Source organism: Acomys minous, assembly GCF_964271855.1.
Source record: "Acomys minous genome assembly, chromosome: 15".
Taxonomy (NCBI): domain Eukaryota; kingdom Metazoa; phylum Chordata; class Mammalia; order Rodentia; family Muridae; genus Acomys; species Acomys minous.
In genome coordinates this window covers 81,654,915-81,681,234 of record NC_140497.1, presented here as the reverse complement: position 1 = coordinate 81,681,234, position 26,320 = coordinate 81,654,915, and the positions used below count along the sequence as shown (strand labels likewise).

Sequence of the window (26,320 nt, the reverse complement as noted above, 5' to 3'; positions counted from 1 at the left end):
GTGTAGAGGCTCTGGAAGAGGGGAAGCCCCTCCCCTGGCTGGGTACTCAGGGTAAAGGGCTGGGTATGCCAGCAATGCCCTGCAGCAGTCAGGAACCAGGGGATGCTGGGAGAACCCAGGAGGCCAGCCTCACTTTGGCATGGTCTGAAATCCAACAGCCTTGAACTCACAGGGATCTCCCCATCTCTATCTCCCAAGTACTGGATTAAAGGTGTGCACTACCACATACAATCCCAGATAAGTGTTTTTGGGTTTTGTTTTGTTTTAGTTTAGGTTTCTCCATGTAGCGTTGGCTGACCTGTATCCTGGACTCCATTTGTTGCCCAGGCTGGTCTCGAATTCAGAAGTACTGGGTTACAGGCAGGTGTCACTGGCACCTGGCTCCAGATAAATTTTTTTTTTTTTTTTGGTTTTTCGAGACAGGGTTTTTCTGTGTAGCCTTGGCTGTCCTAGACTCACTTTGTAGATCAGGCTGGCCTCGAAGTCACAACGATCCACCTGCCTCTGCCTCCCAAGTGTTGGGATTAAAGGCCTGCGCCACCACGACCGGCTCCAGATAAATTTTTAACTTAGAAAAACACTTAAAGTTCGAGGCCAGCCTGGTTTACAAAAGGAGTCCAGGATAGCCAGAGCTGTTACACGAGAGAAACCCTGACTCAAAAAACCTTAAAAAAAAAAAAAAGCATGATTAGTAGAGTTTTTGTCTAGCACACACAAGGCCCTGGGTTCCATCCCCAGTGTCTCATGGCTATAGTTTGAGTGAGGCCAAAGCCCTGGCTGGACCCAGGCAGTGGTGGTGCTTGCCTTTAATTCCAGTACTCCAGAGGCAGAGACAGACAGCTCTGTGAGTTCCAGGACAGCTATGTAGAAAGATTCCTGTCTTAAAAGAAATCTGGAAATACTATATTGGGGGGACATGGAGATCGGGTTCAGCACCCAACAACCACATATAGTGACTCACAACCACCTGTAACCCCCACACTGCTCTTACAGACAACTAGGGTTTAGGTCCTAGTACCCTTGCTCGGCATCTCACAATCAATCACCATTATCTCTAGCCCCAGGGGATCCGATGCCATTTTCTAGCTTATTTGAGTACCTGCAATCATATGTACACAACACACAAATACAAATAATAAAATCCTAGGCCAGGCTAGGAGGTGATGACACACACCTTTAATCCCAACACTTGGGAGACAGAGACAGGTGGAGCTCTGAGTTTGAGGCCAGTGGTCTACAGACCAGGTTCAGGACAGTTAGGGCTACCTGGAGAAACCCATATTTAAAAAAAAAAAACAGATGATACCACTTCCTGTCCACACACAAGTCAAACAAAACCCCAAAAACCTAGGCCTGGGGAGATGACTCGGGGGTTAAATTGTTGCTTTAAGGTAGAGATCAAAGAAGGAAGATACATCAACTTGTGGCCTTCCCCCTCCACCTTTGTTCTCACAGGCTAGCACGCCTGTGCATCCACACACAGGTGACTACCCTCCCTTCTAGACCAATCTTTTTTCTTTTTTCTTTTTTCTTTTTTTTTTTTTGGTTTTTTGAGACAGGGTTTCTCTGTGTGGCTTTGGCTGTCCTGGACTCGCTTTGTAGACCAGGCTGGCCTCGAACTCACAGCGATTCGCCTGCCTCTGCCTCCCAAGTGCTGGGATTAAAGGCGTGCGCCACCACGCCCGGCTCAACCAATCTTTTTTCTTCTTCTTCTTCTTCTTCTTTTTTTTTTCCTCTCTTTTTTTTTTCTTCTAGACCAATCTTGCTTGTTCAGTGGAATAAGGTGCGAGGCTGGGGTAGTAGTGTGAGGTCTTTGGGAAAAGAAGTATCATGCAAGCAATATGCATAACTTTCTATTTTCTAGTAGCCGTATTAAACTAGACATAAAATCGAATACAATCCTTACTTTTTTTTTTTTAAGGTTTTTTTTGTTTGTTTGTTTTTGTTTTGTTTTGTTTTGTTTTTCGAGACAAGGTCTCTCTGTGTAGCCTTGACTGTCCTGGATTTGCTTTGTAGACCAGGCTGGCCTCGAACTCACAGCGATCCGCCTGCCTCTGCCTCCCTGAGTGCTAGGATTAAAGGTGTGTGCCACCACACCCGGCCAATCCTTAATTTTTTTTTTTTTTTACAGTTATTTAGTGTGCAAAGCTTGTTCCTTTCACCATGTTAAATGCCTACAATTAAAACAAGTGTTCTAGGGGCTGGAGAGATGGCTCAGAGGTTAAAGGCACCGACTTCTCCAGAGTTCCTGAGTTCAATTCCCAGCAACTATATGGTGGCTCATAACCATTTATAATGTGATCTGATGCCCTCTTCTGGCCTGCATGTGAATGTACAGGCAGAGCACTGTATACATAATAAGTGAAATCAATCTTAAACAAAACCAAAGTAAGTGTTCTATTACAATTTCCCCAGGAATAGATATTCTATCCTTCTAGGAAGTGTTTCAAGGTGTAGTGGTAGTGATTCCCACCACCTTTAATCCCAGCACTTGGGAGGCGGAGGAGGTGGATCTGTGAGTTTGAGGCTAGCCTGGTCTACAAAGTGAGTCCAGGATAGGCAAGCCTACACAGAGAAACTGTCTCTTAAAAAAAAAAATGATTTAGAACTCCTAGGCAGAAAGGTGTTTAAGAATCAGTGCTATTGCCAGGCGGTGGTGGCGCACGCCTTTAATCCCAGCACTTGGGAGGCAGAGGCAGGTGGATCACTGTGAGTTCGAGGCCAGCCTGGTCTACAAAGTGAGTCCAGGACAGCCAAGGCTACATAGAGAAACCCTGTCTCGAAAAACCAAAAAAAAAGAAAAAAAGAAAAAAGAACCAGTGCTATTAACCACTGCTGTGCCATCTTCTGGCTCACATGCCCTCCATTTTATCCCCAGCACTGTACATGATCAGGCATGCTGGTTCACACTTGTAACTCCATAACTAGAGATTGAGGCAGGAAGGTAAGTTTAATGTCATCTTTACATACGGTTCAAGTTTAAGGCCATCCTGGGCTAGATGCATTCATGTTTCACTCCTTAATGTTTTCTTTTTTTCTATTTGGTTTTTAGAGCCAGTTAAGACTGAAATTCTCTTTCACTAACCCTACACTTTTTTTGTTGTTGTTGTTCAAGACACCGTTTCTCTGTGTAGCCCTGGATTTCCTGGAACTCATTCTACAGACCAGGCTGGCCCAAATTCAGATTTCCTCCTGACTCTGCTTTCCAAGTGCTGGCATTAAAGGTGTGTGCCACCACTGCCCAGCTCATTTCTTTGAACTTGTTCTGTAGACTAGGCTGGCCTTGAACTCACAGAGATCCACCTGATTCTTCCTCCTGAATGCTGGGATTAAAGGTGTGCACCACCACTGCCTGGCTATTTTTTCAATATTTTCTTTTTCTTTTTTTCCCCTGAGACAGGGTTTCTCTGGGTTAGTCTTGACTATCCTGGACCCGCTTTATAGACCAGGCTAGCCTGGAACTCACAAAGATCCGCCTGCCTCTGCCTCCTAAATGCTGGGATTAAAAGTGTGTGCCACCACTGCCCGGCTATTTTTTTTATTAAATATATTTTATTAATTTATTCATATTACATCTAAATTGTTATCCCATCCCTTGTAGCCTCCCATTCCTCCCTTCCTCTCATTTTCTCCTTACTCCCCTCCCCTAAGACTGTGCTCATAGGGTATCAAGTCTCTTCTTGCTAGCCTGCTATCCTTCCTCTGAGTGCCAACAGGCCTCCCCATCCAGGGGACATGGTCAAATATGGGGCACCAGAGTTCATGTGAAAGTCAGACCCCACTATTCACTCAACTGTGAAGAGCATCCTATCCATTGGCTAGATCTGGGTAAGGGTTCAAAGTTTACTGCACATATTGTCTTTGGCTGGTGCCATAGTTTGCGCCAGACACCTGGGCCCAGATCTGCACATTTTAATGTTCTTATAGGATCTTAGGACCCTCTGGATCCTTCTATTTCCCCATTCTCCCATGCTTCTCTCACCTAGAGTCCCAATAGGATGTCCTCCCCTCTGTCCCACTTTCCTGGTAAGTGAAGACTTTCATGGGACATGACCCTTGGGCTAGTGTCCAGATTTAAGTGAGTATATACCATTTGAGTCTTTCTGTTTCTGGGTTAACTCACTCATCAAAAAATATGGACCGCTTCACGAATTTGCGTGTCATTCTTGCGGGGGGGCCATGCTAATCTTCTCTGTATCATTCTAATTTTAGTATATGTGCTGCCGAAGCGAGCACTCAGCTATTTTTTAAAAAATATTTTCAATGATCTTGTGCTTGCTTTGGCAGCACATATATTTCCAATGATCTGTTTTGGGTTTGAGTATTATAAAGACAATAATAGTAATAGTCCAAAGATGATGGAACACACCTGTAATCCCAGTACTCAGGAGGGTGAGGCAGGAGGACTGCTGTGAGCATATTGACACCAGCCGGAGATATATATCACACCAAAATAAATAATATCAATAACAAAAAATAAATAAAAATGTAAAATTGTGGGTTTGGGGAGTATATTTCAGTGGTAGAACACTTGCCTGAGATGTTCAAGACCCTGGGTTTAATCATGACTTCTTCAAAATCAGTAAATTAAATAAAGAGTAAAGGAGTTTGAGATGACTCAGCCAGCAAAGGACCCACATGGTGCAGGGAATGGACTTCTAGCTGTCCTCTGGTCTGGAAGCCTATACACCTAAACTTGTGTATACTTTCGCTCCAGCACACATTCACAAAGATTCTTACCAAAGCTATGCTGGGGGCTGGAGAGATGGCTCAGAGGTTATTAAGAGCATGCCTGCTCTTCTGAAGGCCATGGGTTCAATTCCCAGCAACCACATGGTGGCTCACAACCATCTACAATGACATCTGGTGCCCTCTTCTGGCTGTATACATAATAGATAAATTAATTTAAAAAGGGAGGACATTGTTTCCAAAGGATACTGACTCAATAGCTACTGTGTCTCTTCAGGCTATATTGAATTTCTCAGATGAAGTGTAACTAATAAATGAAACTTCAAGTCAGAGGCAGGAGATCTCTGAATTCAAGGCCAGCCTGGTCTACAGACACAGCCAGGGATACAAAATGAAACACTGTCTCAAAAACAACAATAGCAACAACAACAACAAACCAAACAAGATTTCTCTGTGTATCCCTGGCTCTCCTGGCACTTGCTCTGTGGACCAGGTTCATCTTTTTGTTTTTGTCTTTTTGGGACAGAGTCTCTCTGTGGTAGCCTTGGCTGTCCTGGACTTGCTTTGTAGAACAGGCTAGCCTTAAACTCACGGCTATCCATCTGCCTCTCTGCCTTCGACCAGGCCAGTCTCAAACTCACAGAGATACGCCTGCCTCTGCCTCTGGGGTACATGTCTTTAATCCCAGCACTCAGGAGGCAGAGGCAGGCAGATCCTGTGAGTTTGAGGTCAGCCTGGTCTACAAATTGAGTCCAGGACAGCCAAGACTACACAGAGAAACCTGTCTCGAAAAACAATTAAGACACACACCACCACCACCTGGCTATAAATTGCCATTTTTGTATCTCTCAGTGGTATTCTATTTTACCCAAGGCAAAAAAAAAAAAAAAAAAAAAAAAAAAAAGCAGCTGGGTGGTGGTGGCACACACCTTTAATCCCAGCACTTGGGAGGCAGAGGCAGGGGGGATAGCTGTGAGTTTGAGGCCAGCCTGGTCTATAAAGTGAGTCCAGGACAGTCAAGGCTACACAGAGAAACCCTGTCTTGGGGGGCGGGGAAAGCCAGATTTTATTACGCTTTGCAAACTGGCAGCTCCAAATTTTTTTCAAAAGCATTTGTTGCCTTGTAACACTAATAAATTAAATTAGTAACACAAGAGAAGTGTGGTTGGGGACAGTGTGGTTTAGAACTGATACAATTTGGTTTCTTTAACCACAACATACCTATGCTGCAACTGCCTCTGAGGCAGAGGCAGGTGGCTCTGTGAGGCCAGCTGGACTACACCGTGAGTTCCAGGATAGCCAGGGGTACATAGTAAGACCCTGTCTCTAAAAAAGAAAAGAGACAAAAAACTGAAACAACACACCAGTTGTTACTCTATATTTATTTTAAAATTAAAATTATTTTTTCTGAGGAAAAAGTCTCACTTGATCTGGTACACTCCCTGGGTGGATCAGGATGGCTTTGAACTCAAAAAGATCTGTATCCAGATGCCTGTCTTCCGAGTGCTGGGATTAAGGTACGCACTACTACTATGCCAGAGGTTTTTTGTTTGGTTGGTTTGGTTTTTCAGAACAGGGTTTCTCTTTTTAAACCAGGCTGGCCTCGAACTCACAGCAATCCCCCCTGCCTCTGCCTCTAGAGTGCTGGGATTAAAAGCATGCGCCACCAGCCAGGACATCCTGCAGTTTTTTTTTTTTGTTGTTGTTGTTTGGTTTTCCACACAGGGTTTCTCTTTGTAGCGTTGGCTGTCCTAGACTCTATTCGTAGACCAGGCTGGACTTGAACTCACAGTAATCTGACTGCCTCTGCTTCCCTGCATGCCTGGCTTATTTTTAAATTTTAAAAGACATTATTACATGTATGGATACAATCAAGCCAGGAAGCTTGGGAAAAACATCTTTTTGTTTTGTTTTGTTTTATTTTTATTTTTGTTGAGACAGGGTTTCTCTGTGTAGCACTGGCTGTCCTGGACTTGCTCTGTAGACCAGGCTGGCCTGGAACTCTAGCCCTAGGAGGTGTGAAGTGACTTCTCTCTCAGCTAAGGAGGAACAGGTACTGTTAGTGTAAGACAACATAATCCACCTCAGTTTCCTTCTCCCTAGCAGAATATTGTAGATGTCTTTTCCTCATGCCTCCATCCCATAGAGTTAGAGAGGGCAAATCAGTTGTGCTTTGAATTCACTTTCCTCATGCTGTGCAGGAATATCACACACATTGTACACTGGTGTCTTTTACAGGCAGAAACTATGAAGAATGTTCTCTTCAGGTTATGAATTTGAATAGGAAGTTAACCAAGTCAAGAAACAGGCAGAAAAACTCTCTGAATCCGGCTTAGCTTGGAAGGACTCCATTGTGTCAGCATCACCAAGTCAGGAGGGAAAGGGACAGGACAGGAGCTCAGGAGACAAGGAGGGTGCTGGCTGTGGTGAGGAGAGACTGGCCATCCTCAGGCTTGCTTCTTTTTCTGTGGAGAGATGACTGGGTTAGGAGCCAGCATGGGGGTGGAGTGGGGGTCTGAGCAGTCACTGCCTAGAGGGTGCAGGAGAAGGTATGGGACTGTATTCACAGGGGGAGCCCTTTAGGATTCACGGTGTGGACACCAAGGAGCAGGAGGCCTGAGACAGCCTCTTCTGACACAGCAATCCGGGATGCAGCGTGGGAGCAGTCAGTGTAGCTGCGGCAGAGCGGGTGGAGACTGAGCTTTCAGAGTTGAGACCAGCCCAGTCCCAGAAAAGCGGGAAAGGCTTCTCGGCGCGATGGACGTGTGACGATGACGGACTCTCCTTTAACCTGCAGATGAGAGTGAGGTTTGGGGAACAGGGAGTGGACTCTGAACAGTGCTGTCTTTGAGGGCTTGCTCTTCTTGGAGGAGGATGGAGCTGACCTTCTGAAGAGTCTAATATACAAAAGTGGGGAAGAAGCTGGAATACTGCGGGAGATGGAGGCACTGTCCAGCCCGGTGCCTCTGGGATGCTACCAATTGGAGCGCAGTCACAGTCCAGTCACTTGCTAGTTATGTTAACTCAGGAAAACAATTTACCTCTGTGCCTCAGTTTACTGGGTGTGGAAGGAAAAATACATAAAAGTTTTCATCTCAAGCGGGCGTGGTGGTGCACGCCTTTAATCCTAGCACTGGGGAAGGCATAGGTAGGCGGATATCTGTGAGTTCAAGGCCAGCCTGGTCTATAAAGCGAGTCCAGGACACCCAAGACTACAGAGAGAAATCCTGTCTCGAAAAAAAAAAGTTTCCATCTCACAGAATTATTTCAAAATTTTCTTTTACATGTGAAGTCGTTTTTGTCGTTGTTTGAGACAGGGTTTCTCTTGGCTATCCAGGATGTGCTTTGTAGACCAGGCTGGCCTTGAACTCACAGAGATCCTCCTGCCTTTATCTCTTGAGAGCTGGGATCACAGGTGTGGGCCACCACGCCAAGCCTTAGATGTGTATGTTTTTTTAAAAGATTTTTTATGCCGGGCATGGTGGCGCACACCTTTAATCCCAGCACTCGGGAGGCAGAGGCAGGCGGATCGCTGTGAGTTCGAGGCCAGCCTGGACTACAAAGCGAGTCTAGGACAGCCAAGACTACACAGAGAAACCCTGTCTTGAAAAACCAAAAAAAAAAAAAAAAAAAAAAAAGATTTTTTTAATATATTTATTATGTATACAATGCTTTGTCTGCATGTGTGCCTGCCTGCCAGAAGAGGGCACCAGATCTCATTATAGGTGGTTGTGAGCCACCACGCAGTTGCTGGCAATTGAACTCAGGACCTCTGCAAGAGTAGCCAGTGCTCTTAAGTTCTGAGCCATCTCTCCAGCTATTTATTTTAAAGATTCCTTGCCTATATGTAAACTTGGACGCCACAAGAGGGCACCAGATCTCTTTACAGATGGTTGTGAGCCATCATGTGGTTGCTGGGAATTGAACTCAGGACCTTTGGAAGAGCAGCCAATGCTCTTAACCTCTGAGCCAGGTCTCCAGCCCCTGAAGTTAGTCCTATCGAATCCATCCCCGTTAAGCATCGCACTGTTGGCTCTACTTTTACTGGAAAGGAGAAAATGGAGTGGAGTCCTGTATGAGGAAGTGACAAATAACGGGATCAACTCAAGGTAATTTCTGTATATACAGAGAGTTCACCAGATTTGAAGGCCACTAATGGGTGAGTTTTCAAGACTTCCGGAACTAATAAGAATGTTTAGAATACTGTTAGGTAGAAACACTTCCCATCAAATGAGCGGCCTTCACATTACTAAGGTTATTCTGTAGTATCAGGTATCTCATGTAAATGTCATTGTGTTAATTGGAAAAGTACTAGTTATTTCATTCCATCTTTTTTGCATAATAGAATACAGAATTGTGTTTCTTTAAGTTTTCTGCTTTTCCCTGAGTTGTTTTTTTACATCTCTTACTGTGTATGTTTGCAGAATATATTTCTGGAGCAACAGAAGTTTGTTCATCAGCCAGGCCGTGGTGGCGCACACCTTTAATCCCAGCACTCAGGAGGCAGAGGCAGGCAGATCTCTGTGAGTTTGAGGCCAGCCTGGTCTACAAATCAAGTCCAGGACAGCTGAGGCTAACACAGAGAGACCTTGTCTCAAAAAAAAAAAAAAAAGTTTGTTCATCAATCTCTGATTCTTCAGAAGGAGAGAATGAGGAATTTAAATCACTGTGTGAACAATACTTGGAGGTCTGCTGTATATTTTGACAAAGCAACCTATGCATGGGCACATCGGGTATTCTGGCATTCTTTCCGTGCTTTGGTTGACACCTTTGGAAAATTACCTGTAAACACCTTCAAGCATGATCCTTGTTCCATGTAAACCTAAGTACAAAATGAGTTTTTAATTTTAGGATGCACTCATGGTTAGGAGACTTATTAGAAACAGGAACTGCTGCCTTGGTAATTTCATCCAGAGTTGTTCATATTGTATTGGGCATTAATGCTTTTCAGATCGTCTTGTCTCACAATGTGTTTTTCATTGGGTAAGTATGTGCACAAATGGACACACAAGTGTACTTGTCTGTGCATGTATGTGTATAGGCCAGAAGTCAACTGCTGGTACCTTCAGTCACTCTGTATCCTACCTTTTGTTTTGTTTGTTTGCTTTTGGTTTTTCGAGACAGGGTTTCTCTGTGTAGCTTTGGCTGTCCTGGACTCACTTTGTAGATCAGGCTGGCCTCGAACTCAGAGCGATCTGCCTCCCTGCCTCTGTCTGCCAGTGCTGGGATTACAGGTGTTCGCCACCATGCCCAGGAAAAACATCTTTACCTACTGAACCATCTGGTTTTTTTTTTTTTTTTTTTAAGATTTTATTTATTTATTTATTTATTATTTATACAGTACTCTGCCCCCATGTGTGCCTGCAGGCCAGAAGAGAATACCAGATCTCATTACAAATGGTTGTGAACCACCATGTGGTTGCTGGGAATCGAACTCAGGACCTTTGGAAGAACAGACAGTGTTCTTAACCTCTGAGCCATCTCTCCAGCCCCCGAACCATCTGTTATCAACTCTGTTATTCTGTATTTACACAGCATCATGTGTCATTTCCTACCTGTTTCTGATCATCTTCTGGAAATAACAGTATGCAAAACTAGGAGATTTTTTTGCAAGTTTCAATGGTTTGCAAGTCAAAGTTAAAAGCTTTAACAAGTGTTACAATTACTTTTGTTATGTTTTGGTTTTTGGTTTTTCGAGACAGAGTTTCTCTGTGTAGTCTTGGCTGTCCTGGACTCACAGCGACCTGTCTGCCTCTGCACTCAGTGTGCGCCACCACACCCAGCTGTGGTCCGTCCCCCCTCCCCCCACCCCCCCAGAGATATTGTAGCCCTGGCTGTCCTGGACTTGATCTGTAGACTAGGCTGGTCTCCAACTCACAGAGATCCGCCTGCCTCTGCCTCCCTAAGTGCTGGGATTACAGGCGTGGACCACCACCACCCAGCTGCTTTTTTCCCCACAAGACAGGGTTTCTCTGTGTAACAGCTCTAGTTGTCCTGGAACTCACTCTGTAGACCAAGTTGGCCTTGAACTCACAGAGATCCACCTGCCTCTGCCTCCTAAGTGCTGGGATTAAAGACCTACACCACCATGGCCCAGTTTTTTTTTTTTTTAATGAAACCAAAAATTGCTAAGGACAAAAGAGAGAGGGAATGGTTATGTGTCTGTCCAAATTTAAACATAATTTCACAGAAGCTGCTAGCAACCCAAATCTCACTTGTACCAATCATAAAGATATCCAATATTAGCCAGGCATGGTGGTGCATGTATTTAATCCCAGTACTTGGTAAGCAGAGGCAGGCAGATGTCTGGGAATTCAAAGCCAACCTGGTCTACAAAGCAAGTTCCATGACAGCCAGTCCTATTATGCAGAGAAGCCATGCCTCAAAAGACCTCAAAGATCTTCTATATTCCAGACAGGGATGTTTTGCAAGCGCTCCCCCGCCCCCCAGGGGACACATACCTAGTTTAAGAGTATGCTGGGAGCTGACTTAGTCTTTAAATATTAAAATTAATCTGGAGGATAAGAAGGAGACTGCCTTAGGCTTAGATATCAGTGCCAATCAATCTTTAAATCGTCTACTGAGGCCAGCCAAGAAAGAAGGCCTGGGTGTGGTGTTGAACACATATGAGCTCATCACTTGGAAGGCTGAGGCAAGAAGGGTAAACATTCTTAAGATCCTACTCTGAAAAAAAAAAAAAACCCGCTGGCTTATTCCCTTACTCAGAATATATTGATACAATGATATAAATTGAATGTAGCGAAACAGGTTTACTTTCAGGCACGGTCAGGTCACAACCTCCTACACTGTAGTACTATTATACAGTCCTCAGGCCTTAGTGTCTCTCTACCATCTGTCTTGGAAGTCTCTCTTCACCCTCTGCCTCTTTTTGTGTTTGTCATCTGATCAGTGTTAAATTTTTGGATGTCTGTCCCAGCCTTAAAATTCTCTTCACTTCAGCCGAGAGGCAGAGGCAGGCAGATCGCTGTGAGTTTGAGGCCAGCCTGGTCTACAAAGTGAGTCCAGGACAGCCAAGACTACACAGAGAAACCTTGTCTCGAAAAACCAAAAACCAAACCAACCAACAAACAACAACAACAAAACCTCTTCTCGTCCTTCTCTGTGATGATCCCCCATCATCTGCAAGGATCCTTTCTTGAGTCTTCGTGTCGGCTTCCTCCACCTCCTCTTGTCGGTAGGGCTAGCCTCAGTTTGCGGGGTACACCACGTCCTCCCTCTGTCCGTAGAGTCCTTTGATCGTCTTCGAAGGTCCCCCCCCAGTTGGGGAGCCAGTCTCCTGTCCTCACCTCTCAACATCTGCCGGTTCTAGCGAAGCTCTCTGGAGCTGGGAGGGACGGCGGGCCGCGCACGCCCGGCGGCGGCGATGACGCGGGGCCGCGCACGCAGCGTGCGTGGTGACGTCAGTGCGCTGGCGGCGGCGGCGGCGGCGGCGGCGGCAGGGCTGTTTGTTCTGCTCTCCCGCAGCCGGAGAACTGAAGCAGTGGCGGCGGCTGCGGCAGCGGAGGCTGCCGGCGGTGCCCGCGGGCGAGCGGGGCCTGGGAGCGCGGCGGCGCAGTGGACTCGGCGGACGGGCCCCGGCTCGCGCAGGCGGCCCGGACAGCGTGCGGCAGCGTGCGGCCTAGCGTCTCAGGTGAGCACCGGTGTCCTTCGCGGCCGCGAGGCGGGTGCCGGGCCCCTACGGCGCGGCCCGCGTAACCTGCATTGCGTAATGGAGCCGGTGCGCCACTACCTACGCCATCGGCGCGGCGCGGGGGCGGGGAGGCCGCAGCTCCGTGGGCCGGGAGCCTGCTGCTGCTCGCGCTCTGCCGGAGCTGCCCGCGTCGTTGGTACGGCGGCCGCAGGGTGGGCTCGAGGGCTTCGTGTTGGGGCAGTTGCGGCCGCCGCTGTATCCTTTGGCGCGGGCGGCACTGGGGTCCGGGACCGGGACCGGGACCGGGACCGGGACCGGGACCGGGGGCGCGGGCGCGCTGGGCGGCGGGACGGGCAGCCGGGGGCGGGCGGGGGGCGGGCCAAGCGCCCGGCACTTCCTGCCGCCGCCATTTTGTCAAGTGAGGAGGAGGAGGAGGAGGAAGCGGCAGCCGATGCCGCGGAATCCACGGTGCGCGCCCGGCCCGGGTAAGTCCCGGCCCGGATGCTGGCCGCGGGTACCGCTGGTTCCACTGGTTGAGGTTCTGTCTTGGGTCGGGGGCCTCCTGCGGGTTGTGCCTCGGCGTGTTCTCCTTCCATCACCTGGTTCCTCCCGCTGGTGCTGTGATAACGAGTTCTCACTTATCACCTTCCCGGCGGTCCCTGGAGCTCTGCCTAGAAAGAGGTAGAAGATCCTGTCTACAGGGAGAGAACTGCCACCGCACGCCTGCTCCAGGCCGGACCCAGGGGACAGGAGCAGTGGCAGTGGACTAGGAGTATCCCTCGGCCCACCCACTCCCAGCCTGGAAGCCCACTCTTTGGGTGCTTTGTTTTGCCGGGTCTGTGCTCGCTGGCATCCCTTGCAATGGCTTCTTTTTTTTTCTTGCAGGTGTGTGTCGGTGTAGGGTGTGGATGTGGGGGAGTTGTGATTCAGCAAAATGAGCCTCCCCCCATACACACCACACACACATACATACACACGCGCGCGCGCACACACACATACACGGAAATAGGATTTAAACGAGATGCCCCCGAGGCCGGGTCTTGGTTGGAGATGGGAAATACCAGGTTAATGTAGTGGACAGTGTGAATACTTGCGCTCAGGCCGGTGGATGAGTCATGTGCTTCTGCTTAGTGGCTGACCTCCCTTTTACTCAAGACAAGGATTATTATTATTTTTAAGTGTTTTAGCCTGCTTGTTTACTTGTTTATGCTTTATGCTATCTAGTGAGATTATCTTCTCTGTGTGTGTATATGTTAGATGCCAGTGTTAGCCTGCAGCAGGCCTCTTGAGAATTGAAATGTTTTTACTTACTATGAAAGGGGCATTAATAGTCCCGGTTTCTAAAATCCAACTCACAGTGTACTTCTAAGCCAGTGTGCTGTTTAGTGCTATAATTATGGTTGCAAAATTTTTATGAATGGAGATGTCAACTTTCCTAAATCGTTAGTACCTGGAATTGGTAGATCTTGGAAGTTGTAAAGAAAGTTATGCGCAAAATGAAAAGGATTTGTGAATGTGTTTTCAATTTCCAGAAGGCTTTAGATGGCACTGTGTTTTATGGACTTTGCAATAATTTTTTTTTCCTATTTTTGGTTTTTTTGAGACAGGGTTTCTCTGTGTAGCCTTGACTGCCCTGGACTCACTTTGTAGACCACGCTGGCCTTGAACTCATAGTAATCCAGGCATGCACCCCCCCACACCCACGCTCGACCACTTTGCAATAATTTAAAAGAACATTCTTTTCCTTTTAATTTTGATGGGGATGATCTTTTGGGAGGGGGAGGTGTCATTTATAGATAAGCAATCTCTTCCACCAAGGTTGGAGAAGATAAAACTGTCAAATACTTCATATTGATCAAACTGAGAAGGAAAATCCATTACAAAATATGTTGCTGCCTGTTGCCCACCATATCTTTGATAAGACAATAGAATGTTTAAAGACTAGCTAGAGTAAGTTTCTTAAAATAGCGTTAGCTTTTTTTAAAATTTTAATTTGTTGTTGTGTTTTTTAATTTGTTGTTATTTGTTTGTTTTACAACAAGGTTTCTCTGTGTAGCCTTGGCTGTCCTGGACTTCTCTTTGTAGACCAGGCTGTCCTGGAACTCACAGCAATCCACCTGCCTCTGCCTCCCAAGTGCTGGGATTACAGGCGTGGGCCACCCATCATGCCGGCCATTAGTTAGTTTTAACTCAAAGTAAACTACACCCTTATATCTTGCTAGCATTCTACACTTGCAAACTGTTAAAGTTAAGAGATTTTTGCCTACTGATGAAAGCTGGGATGCCAAAGTGGCTGGGATAGGCCAGGCTTGGCTTTAATACCAGCAGCTCCAGAGGCAGAGGCAGCAGATTGCTGTGAGTTTGAGGCCAGCCTGGTCTACAAAGTCAGTCCAGGACAGCCAGGGCTACACAGAGAAACCTTGTCTCAAAAACCCAATTAACAGCAATGAAAACAGGAAAAGTGGCTGGGAAACTTTGGGTGTTCCCAGTGTGAACCTGTCTACTTTGGAGGGCTTCAAGGAAAAAAGAGCTGAGAACTGCTGGAGACCCTTAGAGCACTTAGTGAACTACCCACTAAAGTATTGAGTCCTTTAAAGGAATTTAGACTTTGTTTGCAAAAGATAATCTTTTTGAGCCAGTTTTTGTGATCTTTGTACTAAATCACTCTTGCACTTTTGGAAATCGGAAAGAATGAAGTATTTTCAAGTTACACAATTCAGGCTGTTGAATGACTTGAGAGTTAGAAATACTGTAGATTGGAGGGCTTTATTAATTTTTGTGCACTAGATGCATTCTGCCCTTGAGGCCCCCAGAACTAGAGTTACAGAAGGCTATGTGAGCAGCCACTGGGGTGGTAGGACCAGAGCCCGGGTCTTCAGCAAGACAGCAACTACACATACCTTTCTCCTTGCTGGAGAGCTTTGTTTTGTTTTGCCTTTTGTGTGTGTGTGTGTGTGTGTGTGTGTGTGTGTGTGTTTGTGTTTTGAGATAGGGTTTCTCTATGTAACAAGTCCTGCCTGTCCTGGACTCGAATTTGTAGACCAGGCAGACCTCAAAATCAGAGAGATCTGTCTCTGTCTCTAGTGTTAACGTGATTAAGGAACTCTGTGATTAAAGGCTCATACCACTATGTCAGGCCTGAGGTTGTGTGTTTTTAAGATTTATTTATTATGTATCCAATGCTCAGCTTGCATGTATACCTGCACACCAGAAGAGGGCATCAGATCACATTATAGATGGTTGTGAGCCTCCATGTGGTTGCTGGGAAATAAACTCAGAACCTCTGGAAGAGCAGTCACTGCTCGTAACTCTGAGCCATCTCTTCAGTCTTTGAGGTTGGTTTTTTGTTTTTTAAAAGTTTATTATTATGTATACAGTGTTCTGTCTGCATGTACATCTGCAGGCCAGAAGAGGGCATTAGATTACTTTGCAGATGGTTGTGAGCCACCATGTGTTTGCTGGGAATTGAACTCAGGATCTTTGGAAGAGCAGGCAGTGCTCTTAAGCACTGAGCCATCTCTCCAGCTGCCTCCCCAGGTTGTTTTTTTGAGACAAGTTTTCGCTCTGTAGTCCAGGCTGTCCTCAAACTTGACAGTCCTCCTGTTAGAGACTTCCAAGTGCTAGCTATGAGCCACAACATCCTGCTTAGAGTTTTTTTAAAGAAAAGGTGTTTTGGGCAGTCTGCTTCTGACAATCCACTGTCATTGTCTCTGGATATAAAGTATTTTGATGTTTAGAGACTGGAAAGATGGCTCAGCTGCTCTTCCAGGGGACTACAGTGGTAATTTACAGTAACCTGTGACCTCAGCTCTCATATGAACTGAGACACACACGCGCGCGCGCGCACACACACACACACACACACACACACACACACACACACACACGTCTAAGCTGGGCACTGTGGCATGTGCCTGTAATCTCAGCACTCTAGAGGTAGAGGGATCTCTTGAGTTTGAGTCCAGCCTGATTACAGAGCAAGTTGCTGGGCAGCCAGGACTACATGGTGAGATGATGTCTTGAAAAATAGTATCTGATAAGTCTTGTGGTTTTTATTGTTCTAGTAAGAAAACACTGGACATTTGAAAAGTTAAGAATTGTGAGAAAATCCTTGTTGCTGCTTTTTCACTTCATACATGTGGCGTGCACACGAAACATTTTCACTTCATACATGTGGCATGCGCATGTAACAGATTTTCCTGTAAGGTCCTTTTTTTTTCTTTAATAAGAATTAAGTTCCAAGCCGGGCTTGGTGGCGCACGCCTTTAATCCCAGCACTCGGGAGGCAGAGGCAGGCGGATCGCTGTGAGTTCGAGGCCAGCCTGGTCTACAAAGCGAGTCCAGGACAGCCAAGGCTACACAGAGAGACCCTGTCTCGAAAAACAAAAAACAAAACCAAAAAAATGAATTAAGTTCCACAAGAGAGCATTTTGTTTGGCTTTGCTTTTCTTATTCTATGTTGTGTCCTTGGTGTCTAAAATAACAGCTTAACAACTGGATAGTAATTTGCCATTTATAATACTAAATGCAGTGTGAGCATTAAAAAAAATACTGTGACTTATAAGGAGCGTGGATTTTGTTTGTTTGTTTGTTTTTTGTTTTGTACTTCTGTATTTTTGAGACAGGGTCTCTCTGTGTTAGCCTTGCCTGTCCTGGAGTCGGTTTGTAGACCCAGCTGGCCTCAAACTCACAGCGACCTGCCTGCCTCTGCCTCCCAAGTGCTGGAATTACAGGCGTGCAACCACCACGCCTGGCTCTGAGGGTTTTTTGTTGTTGTTTGTTGTTTTGTTTTGTTTTTTGAGACAGGGCTGCTCTATGTAGCTTTGGCTTGGTTTTTCAAGAGAAGAGTTTCTCTGTCCTAGACTCTGTAGACCAGGCTGGCCTCACAGTGATCCGCCTGATTCTGTCTCCCAAGTGCTGGGACTAGAGACGTGTGCCACCACACCCAGCAAGGAACATAAGTTTTCATTAAGATAACTTACTGAGTCTGAGCAGTATGGTGGTATACTGTTGCTTAGTGTACTGTTGTGAGTTTTTATTTAGTGTGCTGACTGGGTTTGGTCTTTGTTTCAACTCTGACCTGCAGAAAATTTTTTGAAAAGGGAAAGAGAGTAATAATAATAAACTTGTATGGGTAGGCCCACCCCATCCCACCCTCTCTCCATTCCCCCCTCCCTGTTTCCCTCTCTCCCCCATTCCTTCCTCCTTCCCTCCCTCCCTTTTTCTCTGTTTGTTTTTTGAGATAGGGTTTCTTTGTGTAGCTGTGGCTGTCCTAGAACTCTGTAGACCAGGCTGGCCTCAGACTCAGTGCTGGGATTAAAGCCACCACTGCACAGCACTGCTCTGCACTCCAGAAACCTTTTAAACACACACACACACACACACACACACTGCCTTGGTGAATTTCTTAACAGAACTTTCATGTTTTCAGTAAAAAACAGCCCGACGTGGTGGCACAGGCCTTTAATCCCAGCACTTGGGAAGCAGAGACAGGTCGATCTCTATGAGGCCAGCTTTGGGGATGGTCTGATGTATTTTGATGCTAATTACTGCTTGTAGTCTCTGACCCAATATTTTGCTTAATAAAAAGCCACCTGGGCAGGGAAGAGGAGATAGGGCTAAGGGAGAGGAATTCTGGGAAGAAGAAACACCGCCACAGAGAAAGGAGAGAGGCCTGAAGGGAAGAGAGGAAGGCTGCCATGGGTTAGCTGGAGGAGAAGCACAAGGCTGGCGTTGATGGAGAATCCAGCCCAGATGAAGAACATTAGCAAGTATTTGTGATTATGGATGGGAGGTAGCTTGGTAGAAGTTATTGGAAGCTGATGGCATGAGATTAAGGTAGGGACCTCATGCCTGCCCCACTATGGGAGGTAGTTTAGAGGATTGAGATCTGCCCTGCCCCACGTTAACTAAGGCTATTTTAAAATATAACAGTTAAAAAAAAATATATATATATATGTATGTATGTATGTATGTATGTATATAACAAGTGTCTTTGTCTTAATTGATCGATAGCCAGGCCTACAGGTAATAAGATAATTTTAAAAACAATAAAGGTGTATTTTACAAATCAGTCAGATAATTTGAACATTCACCCCAAGTTGAAATTGCTGGGTGTAGTGGCACACACCTTTACTCCTACCCCTGAAAATGGCAGAGGCAGACAGATCTGAGTTCAAAGCCATCCTGGTCTGCAGGCCAGTCAAGGCTACATTGTAAGACCCTGTCTCAAAAACAAAAAACAAGCAAATAGAACCCGAAAACAAGCCAATTAAGAGAAATTGAGTAAATTAGCCATCTTCTGAGTGCTGTGATTAATGAGGTGCTGTCATGCTTGTTGCCCCCTTCCCCCCTTTTTTCCTATAGAAAATCATGTCAGTGTGGAAAGGCTCTTGAGCTTTGCTGCAGATAGCAAAGTCTTGCATAGCACTGAATACCAGAAAGATAGCCACGGAACTCACTGTTGGGGTTCAGACTCATGGCTGCCTATTCCTGTCAAAGTTACGTTATCTCTGAAAGCTGCAGTTCTGACCTTTGGAAGAAGGGGATTAGTGTTCCTAAGCATTAATGTGGAAAAGGGTGGCACTCTCTGGCTGAGTTTGAGGACATATCTTAGTGCTCTGTTGTGCTATCCTGTGGGACAGGTGGAAACCAGAAGGATTTGTTCTGTTGAAAGGGCTAAGAATATCTGTTCAGGTCTTTTCTACTTTGCAGTGGTGACTCTTCTTGGTTTCCGTTCAAGATGAGAATTACTTCTTTGTAAGGTTCTCTTACATCTAGAGACTTGGACACATCGTGGAGACAGTGCCTGGGGAGAGGTATTGTTGGGCTTGGTGTTACGCAATTTCCAGAAATACCAATTAGTAATTCCTGTGTCCTTGAGTGTGGTTAATATCCTCAGTTGTCCTACCTCAGGTGATAAGGCACATAGGACTACAGGTAGTTTGGCCTTTAGTTGAAACTAAAGCCTGCCGTGGTAGCACACGCCTTTAATCCCAGCACTCTCGAGGTAGAGCCTGGTAGATTGCTGTGAGTTTGAGGCCAGCCTGGTCTACAGAGTGAGTCCAAGACAGCCAAGGCTACACAGAGAAACCCTGTCTCCAAAACCAAAAACCAAAACAAACACACACACAAAAACCAAAACAAAAAACAGGAAGAGGATAGTTAAAGGGAGGCTTAAATTTGAGGACTTTATGTCTAAAATAGTTGGCATTCATTTTTGAGGAAGCATGTTTTAATGGGAGCTGATCATTATTGTAGGGTTGAAACCATATGAAGTATAGAACTTGCCAGTGTGAGCCGCTGCGGGGCTCCCTCTACCCCCAGCCTTTAATCCCAGTAGTCAGGAGGCAGAGGCAGGTGGATCTTTGTGAGTTCACGGCCAACCTGGTCTGCAGAGTGAGTTCCAGGACAGCCAGGGCTATGCAGAGAAATTCTGTCTCAAAAAAATCAAAAGGAGTGGGGCAGGAAAGAAGAACCTGCCAGTGTGGAAGAGTGGGAGTTGTACAGGGCAGCTGACTTTGGACTATTGTGATTTCCCAGGAGTGTTTCTTACATATAAAATGAGGTAAAAGGTTTGGTTCTAGAGTCTGGAGTTTGAGAGAAGTATTGTTGCTGTTAGTTTGAGGTATGATCTCTGTACCTCAAGTTGGCATCTAACTCAATAAAATCTTTCAGTAGCTTTCTGAGTGTAGGAATACAAGTATTGAGTCATTTCACATAACAGTAATTTTTTTTTTTCCAAGACAGAGTTTCTCTGTGTAGCCTTGGCTGTCCTGGACTTGCTTTGTAGATCAGGCTGCCCTTGAACTCAGCACTCCACCTGCCTCTGCCTCCCAAGTGCTAGGATTAAAGGCGTGCGCCACCACGCCTGACCAACAGTAATTCTTTATCTGTTTTCAAACAGTGGCTCATAAGATGAATTAGTGGGTTAAGATGTGACAAAGAATATCATCCATTTCAAGGCTAGCTCATAATATCTGCCTGAGTATGTGTTGAAATGTCTCCCCTCTCCCCTTCCTCTACTTTAAGCCCTCTCTCCCTCTCCCCCCTCACCCCACCCCCTCCCTTTCCAAGAGTGATTCTGCATATGCTTTAGGTGAAAATGCTTTGGTCTTTAGTTTCTATTTGTACTCAGTGCTTGGTAGAAGTTTGGATATGGTCATGGTTTTAGAAGCAGAGAGTGGAGATCTTGTCTGTGTTTGGAAACAAGATGTATTTGTAGGTTGTCATTTGTGTGTTCTATGCATACTGTGCTGTGTGGTAAGGTACTTACTTGTCTTCTATTTTCAGGTACTTTTCTCATATCTTTTTTTTCCCTTCAAGACATGGCTTCTCTGTGTAGCCTTGGCTGTCCTAGACTTGCTTTGTAGCCCAGATTGGCTTTGAATTCACAGGGATCCACCTGCCTCTGGCACCCTGAGTGCTGGGATTAAAAGTGTGCACCACTGTGCTCGGCTCCTCATGTCTTTTTAATATATACTTATTTATATTGTTTGTTTATATGTGCTCCTGAGCATGTTAGTGTACCACATATGAACAAGGGTCCTTGGAATTCAGGAGAGAGCATTATATCAGTGGAACTGGAATTGCAGACTGGGATTCAAACTTTGGTCTTTTAATTTTTATTTATTATTATGTATACAGTGCCTCGGATCACATTATAGATGGTTGTGAGCCACCATGTGGTTGCTGGGAATTGAACTCATGACCTCTGGAGGAGCAGTCAATGCTCTTAACCACTGAGCCACCTCTCCAGCCCCAAACCTTGGTCTTTTAACTGCTGAGCCATTCCCCCAGTCCTCATCTTTTGTTAAAGGAACTTCCATCAAGTCTTGTGTTAGATTTCTTTTATAAGTAACAAATTAAACTTGGGCTGGGCATATGATACAGTTCAATGGGAGAACACTGATTTGATGTGGGTGAGACCCAGGTTTTAGGTTTCCAGTACCATAAAAACAGACTTGAATATGACCAAACTAGTTAACAACAAAAGGAAATTTGTTAGTCATTAGCCAGATGTGGTTGTAAGTACCAATACTAGGGATGCTGAGACAGAGATTGCAATTTCTCCTGAGCTACATAATGAGTCTTTGTCCATAAAAGCAAAGGTAAACAACAAATAAATGCTGTTTGGTGTGAGGCCAAAGGCTCAGATGATGACTTCAGAGCTTGTTTTACCTTTTTTACTATTCTGACCTCAAGGTCAAGTGTTTCCTTCCAGTAAAGAGCCCTCTTGATGGCAGAGGACTCTGGGTTACAGCATTGTCCATCTGTCAGGTACAGAGTGGAAATGTTTAAACTACCTTGCTGTAGGCACCTTAGCTGGTTTCTGTCGTACATCCCAAGTAACTGCTCTTAGCAGTGCCTTGCTGTTTGAACATGACAAACTAGGCTCGGTAGTTCTTGAATAGACTCTTAAATTGGAAGGAGAGTGTATTAATAACACAAAAAATAAATTTTGGGTGAACAAAGGAAAGGTTATTTTCCTTCCTAGGTCATAAGCCAGAAGTAGTTGAAATCTGTGTGGTGATAGTGCACATGTTGTAATCCAAGCATTCTTAAGCTAAATAGCAAGACATCATCTGCCCCACTCCAATCTGCCTCCTTCCAATCCCTTCTGCCAGAAACCAAAAGGCTTAAAATGAAGATGATAATGGATTTTTTTTTTCTTTAAATCAGAGAAAAATCTGTTAGTAACAGAAGTGAAAGACATGGTTTATATCTTATTTTATGTCAGGTACAGAGGGAGCTAGCTACTCTGGACGCTCATAGAGGAGTAGGTAAGCTGCTTCTCAAAGTCTGTTGGGTGGGTAGGAGGATTAGGCTGTTGGTAATTTGGTTCTTAGGTTGGCTGAACACAAGGATGAGAGTCTTACACCACAGAAGAATTGTAAGGAAGTCTTGGTTTAAAATTCAGATAGGAGCCGGGCATGGTGGTGTACGCCTTTAAATCTCAGCACTCATGGAGACAGAGGCAGGAGGAACAATGAGTTCAAAGCCAGCCTGGTCTACAAAGCCAGTCTAGGGCAGCCAGGGCTACACAGAGAAACTCTGTCTTGAAAAACAAAACAAAACAAAAAAGAAGCCAGATAGGTAAGTTTCAGTGGACCTACATGAATGACACTGTTCTATAAGATATTTTGGCTCTATCTTCCGTGCTTGCAGAAGGAATTCCTAGTTTCATGATTTGCTAAACTTGCTTCTTTTCTTTTGTTTCCCCTTTTCTTTCTTTCTTTCTTCTTTTTTTCTTGAGACAGGATTTCTCTGTGTAGCCTTGCCTGTCCTGGACTGGCTTTGTAGACCAGGCTGACCTAGAACTCACAGTGCTCTGCCTGCCTCTGCCTCCTGAGTGCTGGGATTAAAGGTGTGCACTACCTACCATCCCTGGCACTAAACTGTTTTTCTTTCTTTTTTAAATATTTACTTAGCTGGGCGTGGTGGCGCACGCCTTTAATCCCAGCACTCGGGAGGCAGAGGCAGGTGGATCACTGTGAGTTCGAGGCCAGCCTGGTCTACAAAGCGAGTTCAGGACAGCCAAGGCTACACAGAGAAACCCTGTCTCAAAAAACCAAAATAAATAAATATTTACTTATTTATTATTAAGTATGCAGTGCTCTACCTGCATGCACAATTGCAGGCCAGATGTGGTTTGCGGAAATTGAACTCAGGACCTCTGGAAGAACAGTCAGTGCTTTGAACCACAGAACCATCTCTCCAGCCCCGCTAAACTTTCTGTAAGTCTGCTTACCATTCCTCTACTCAGATTTGCTAATCATAATAAGCTCCTCTAGAATAGCCATTTTCCTATGGTTCTTGTTGTTGAAAAAAACTCGTCAAAATTGACAGTCCAGTGGTCAAGAATTAGACCAGTCAAACTTTTAGCTAGAGCATCAGCTGTTAGCTTTAGGCAGGATTGGAGAGCCCTTAAGAATTCAACGAATGATGTGGTTCAAAACAAAAAAAATGCATTCACACTTAGACTTTGAAACTTGAAGATGGAGATCTACCTTCAGGATGAATTTACTGTGTTTACTTTGGCAGTGGTACATGTTATGATGTTTAGACAGTTTTTGGAGACTTACACATACATCCTGCTCTTGGAGAGATTCATAGTTTTGACCCCAAACCAGTCCAGAACATTCAATAGTTTTGTCCTTGTAAACCTCCATGAGAGGGTTTCCTAGAGCTCTCAAGTTACCTTTGTGTCAACTGTGTTGCCATACTGCTGGAGTGCCCTGTGCCTTCCTCACCTTATTCCCTTTTTGTTGTTTGTTTGTTTTGTTTTGTTTTTTCCAGACAGGGTTTCTCTGTATATCCTTGGCTGTCCTGGACTCACTCTGTAGACCAGTCTGGCCTGAAACTCATGCCTGCCTCTGCCTTCCCGAGTGCTGGGATGCACCACCGCTGCCTGGCTATACTGTGTTCTTTATTGGGAATGAAGGATTTAAGAGTGGTGTAATATAATATATAGTTGAAGAAAGGCCTTTCCCCCCAGAACTTTGCCCTAACTTCTGCTTTCCATATCTCTTATTGCTGGGATTTGGTGCTGTCTTGGAGCCTTTTTTTTTTTTTTTTAATTTATTCAGATTACATCTCAGTTCTTATCCCATCACTTGTATCCTCCCGCTCCTCCCTCCTTCCCACTTTCACCCTATTCCCCTCCCCTAGGTCTGTGACTGAGGGGAACCTCCTCTCCCACTATATGGTCATAGGCTATCAAGTCTCATCTTGGTAATCTGCTTATTCTTTCTCTGAGTGCCACCAGGCCTCCCCACCAAGGGGAAGTGGTCAAATAAGGGGCACCAGAGTTCATGTCAGAGTCAGTCCCCACTCTCTATGTAAGTGTGGAGAATGTCCTGTCCATTTGTCTTAGAACCTTTGATGCAGAAGGTAACCTAATAGGCCTTACCTAGCCTGATGATTTATTTGGTGGAGATAGGTAGACTTAGAAGATATGATGTACGGCTATGGTCTTTCATGTGGCCTAGTGCCTGCCCTCAGTTAGGGGACAGTTGTTCAGCCATAGACCTGCAGGTTGAAGAAGACAGTTGTGAGAAAGTATTGCACACCAGGTACATGGCAACATACCAGGATGTGTTTGGGATTTTGTCACTCTACTCTCCCTCCTCACATCACTGCCTGGTGGAAGATGGAAATACAATACCATAAACTTAAATAATTCATACTTCTGTAATTGGGGCAGAATTAGGTGAGAGTGGAAAATAACTCACTAATACTAAGAACAGTACAACATCTGTGATAAACTCCTTCTCCCCTCCCTAACTTCTAAGGGTTGACATTCTCAGTATATACACTAATGGCTATTTTCCTGCCTTCGTGTACTATTACTACCTTTTCCTTGCCCTTCAAGACAGGGTTTTTCTGTGTAGTCTTGGCTGTTCTGGTCTCACTTTGTAGACCAGGCTGGCCTGGAAGAACTCAAAGATATCTGCCTGCCTCTGCCTCCCAGTGCTGGGATTACAGGTGTGGGCCAGCATTCCTGGCTTTATTGTTAGCTTTTAATAGCTCCCATTTCTTAGCTAGTGTAAAGGCATGGCTTTTTATTAATTTAAGCAGTTTTCCTTTTCTCTTTTGATTGTTTGAGACGAGGTTTCTCTACGTTATCTTGGCTGTCCTGGTCTCACTTTGTCGACCAGGTTGACCTCAGACTCACAGTTCTCCTGCCAGCCTCTGGCTCCTAAGTGTTGAGATTAAAGGCATGTGCCACCACACTCGGCTGGAATTAATATATTTCAAGGTTATCACTTTCATATCTTTGTAATCCCAGGAAGGAAGTTCCAAATTATCAGCATCCTCTCTTGGGCCCTTTTTGAATTATGCTGCACACATCTCAGGACATCTTATCTCTTGGCCTGTTTCCTCTAGTCTCTACTGACTTTTCTTTGTAAGTATGAGAGCTGCTACTTTACTGCCTACCATAGGTGCCTCCCCAGACTGTTGGCTTGAGCATACCACTATTGGCTGCTGCACTCTAAAATATTTGAGTAGCCTGTGCTTTCATGTTTATTTGGTAATGTTGTATTCCTTGTGTCCTTAGAAAATAATCTTAAGAAACAAGTATTTAATAGTACCATCCCCACTTTTGTAATAAGGGCATGATGCAAGGAGAGCTCAGTCACTTGGGAAGGTTTGCAAGGTCATAGAACTGGTTAGTGGCAGTACCTAGCTCTAGAGATCACACTCTAGAACCTGCTGTTCTGTTCTGTGGGAAGAGGGAATCCATTGGGGCAGGTTTGCTTTCAGGAATCTCAGTTGGTTTGCATGGTTCATAATATGTATATGTACAAAATAGACTCCAGAAAGGATCTTGGAAAAGAAGAAAGAGTTACCTCTGATTAGAGGAAAGGATGTAGCGTAGAGGCGGGGCCTTCAGTGCTCAGCAGGGTGAGAAATCAAAAGAGGGGTGAGAAACTTTGTACAGCTTGCTTGCTTTTCTTTCTTTCTTTCTTTCTTTCTTTCTTTCTTTCTCTCTTTCTCTCTTTCTTTCTTTCTTTTTTTTTCTTTTCTTTTCTTTTCTTTTTCCTGAGACAGGGTTTCTATTTGTAGCCCTGGCTGTCCTGGACTCACTTTGTAGACCAGGCTGCCTTGAACCCACAGAGATCCACCTGCCTGAGCCTCCTAAGTGCGGAGATTTAAGGCATGTGCAACCACCACCTGGCTTATTCTTTCTTTTTTTAAAATAAATTTTTAAAAAGACGTATTGATTTATTATTTATACAGTGTTCTGCCTTCATGTAACACCTGCACTCCAGAAAAGGGCACCATTATAGGGTTCTCATAGATGGTTGTGAGTCACCATGTGGTGGGAATTGAACTCAGGACCTTTGGAAGAGCAGCCAGTGCTCTTAGCCCCTGAGCTAACTGTCCAGCACACATTTTTATTCTTTCATCTATCTGGTCGGTAAAAGCAGTGCTGACATTGAAATCATTGGCAAGAACACTTGTTTAAATTCATCC

At 45.2% G+C, this 26,320-nt stretch overlaps 1 protein-coding gene and 1 long non-coding RNA gene across 5 annotated transcripts in view; one reads left to right on the top strand and one right to left on the bottom strand.

Annotated features, from left to right (window-relative positions):
- Positions 1 to 1,568: 1,568 nt before the first annotated feature.
- On the bottom strand, positions 1,569 to 12,118 carry LOC311584785. Of its 2 annotated transcripts, XR_014774996.1 has the most exons (4): positions 11,997 to 12,118; positions 7,257 to 7,480; positions 6,264 to 7,154; positions 1,569 to 1,585 (listed from the first exon to the last, which is right to left on the bottom strand). It is a non-coding gene; the product is annotated as an uncharacterized lncRNA (long non-coding RNA). The 2 variants fall into 2 exon arrangements; XR_014774997.1 differs by lacking the exons at positions 1,569 to 1,585; positions 11,997 to 12,118 and adding an exon at positions 11,794 to 11,990 and having other exon boundaries at positions 6,575 to 7,154.
- Positions 12,119 to 12,199: 81 nt separating this feature from the next.
- The window catches only part of BRD4 (bromodomain containing 4), an 80,738-nt gene continuing 66,617 nt past the window's right edge, over positions 12,200 to 26,320 (top strand). For 2 of the 3 annotated variants that reach the window (XM_084759381.1, XM_084759380.1), the window contains exon 1: positions 12,699 to 12,825. The gene's annotated coding sequence lies outside the window, so the exon portion shown is untranslated. Of the gene's footprint in view, positions 12,341 to 12,698; positions 12,826 to 26,320 lie in introns of those variants that run through there. The other variant, XM_084759382.1, reaches the window with a different exon arrangement.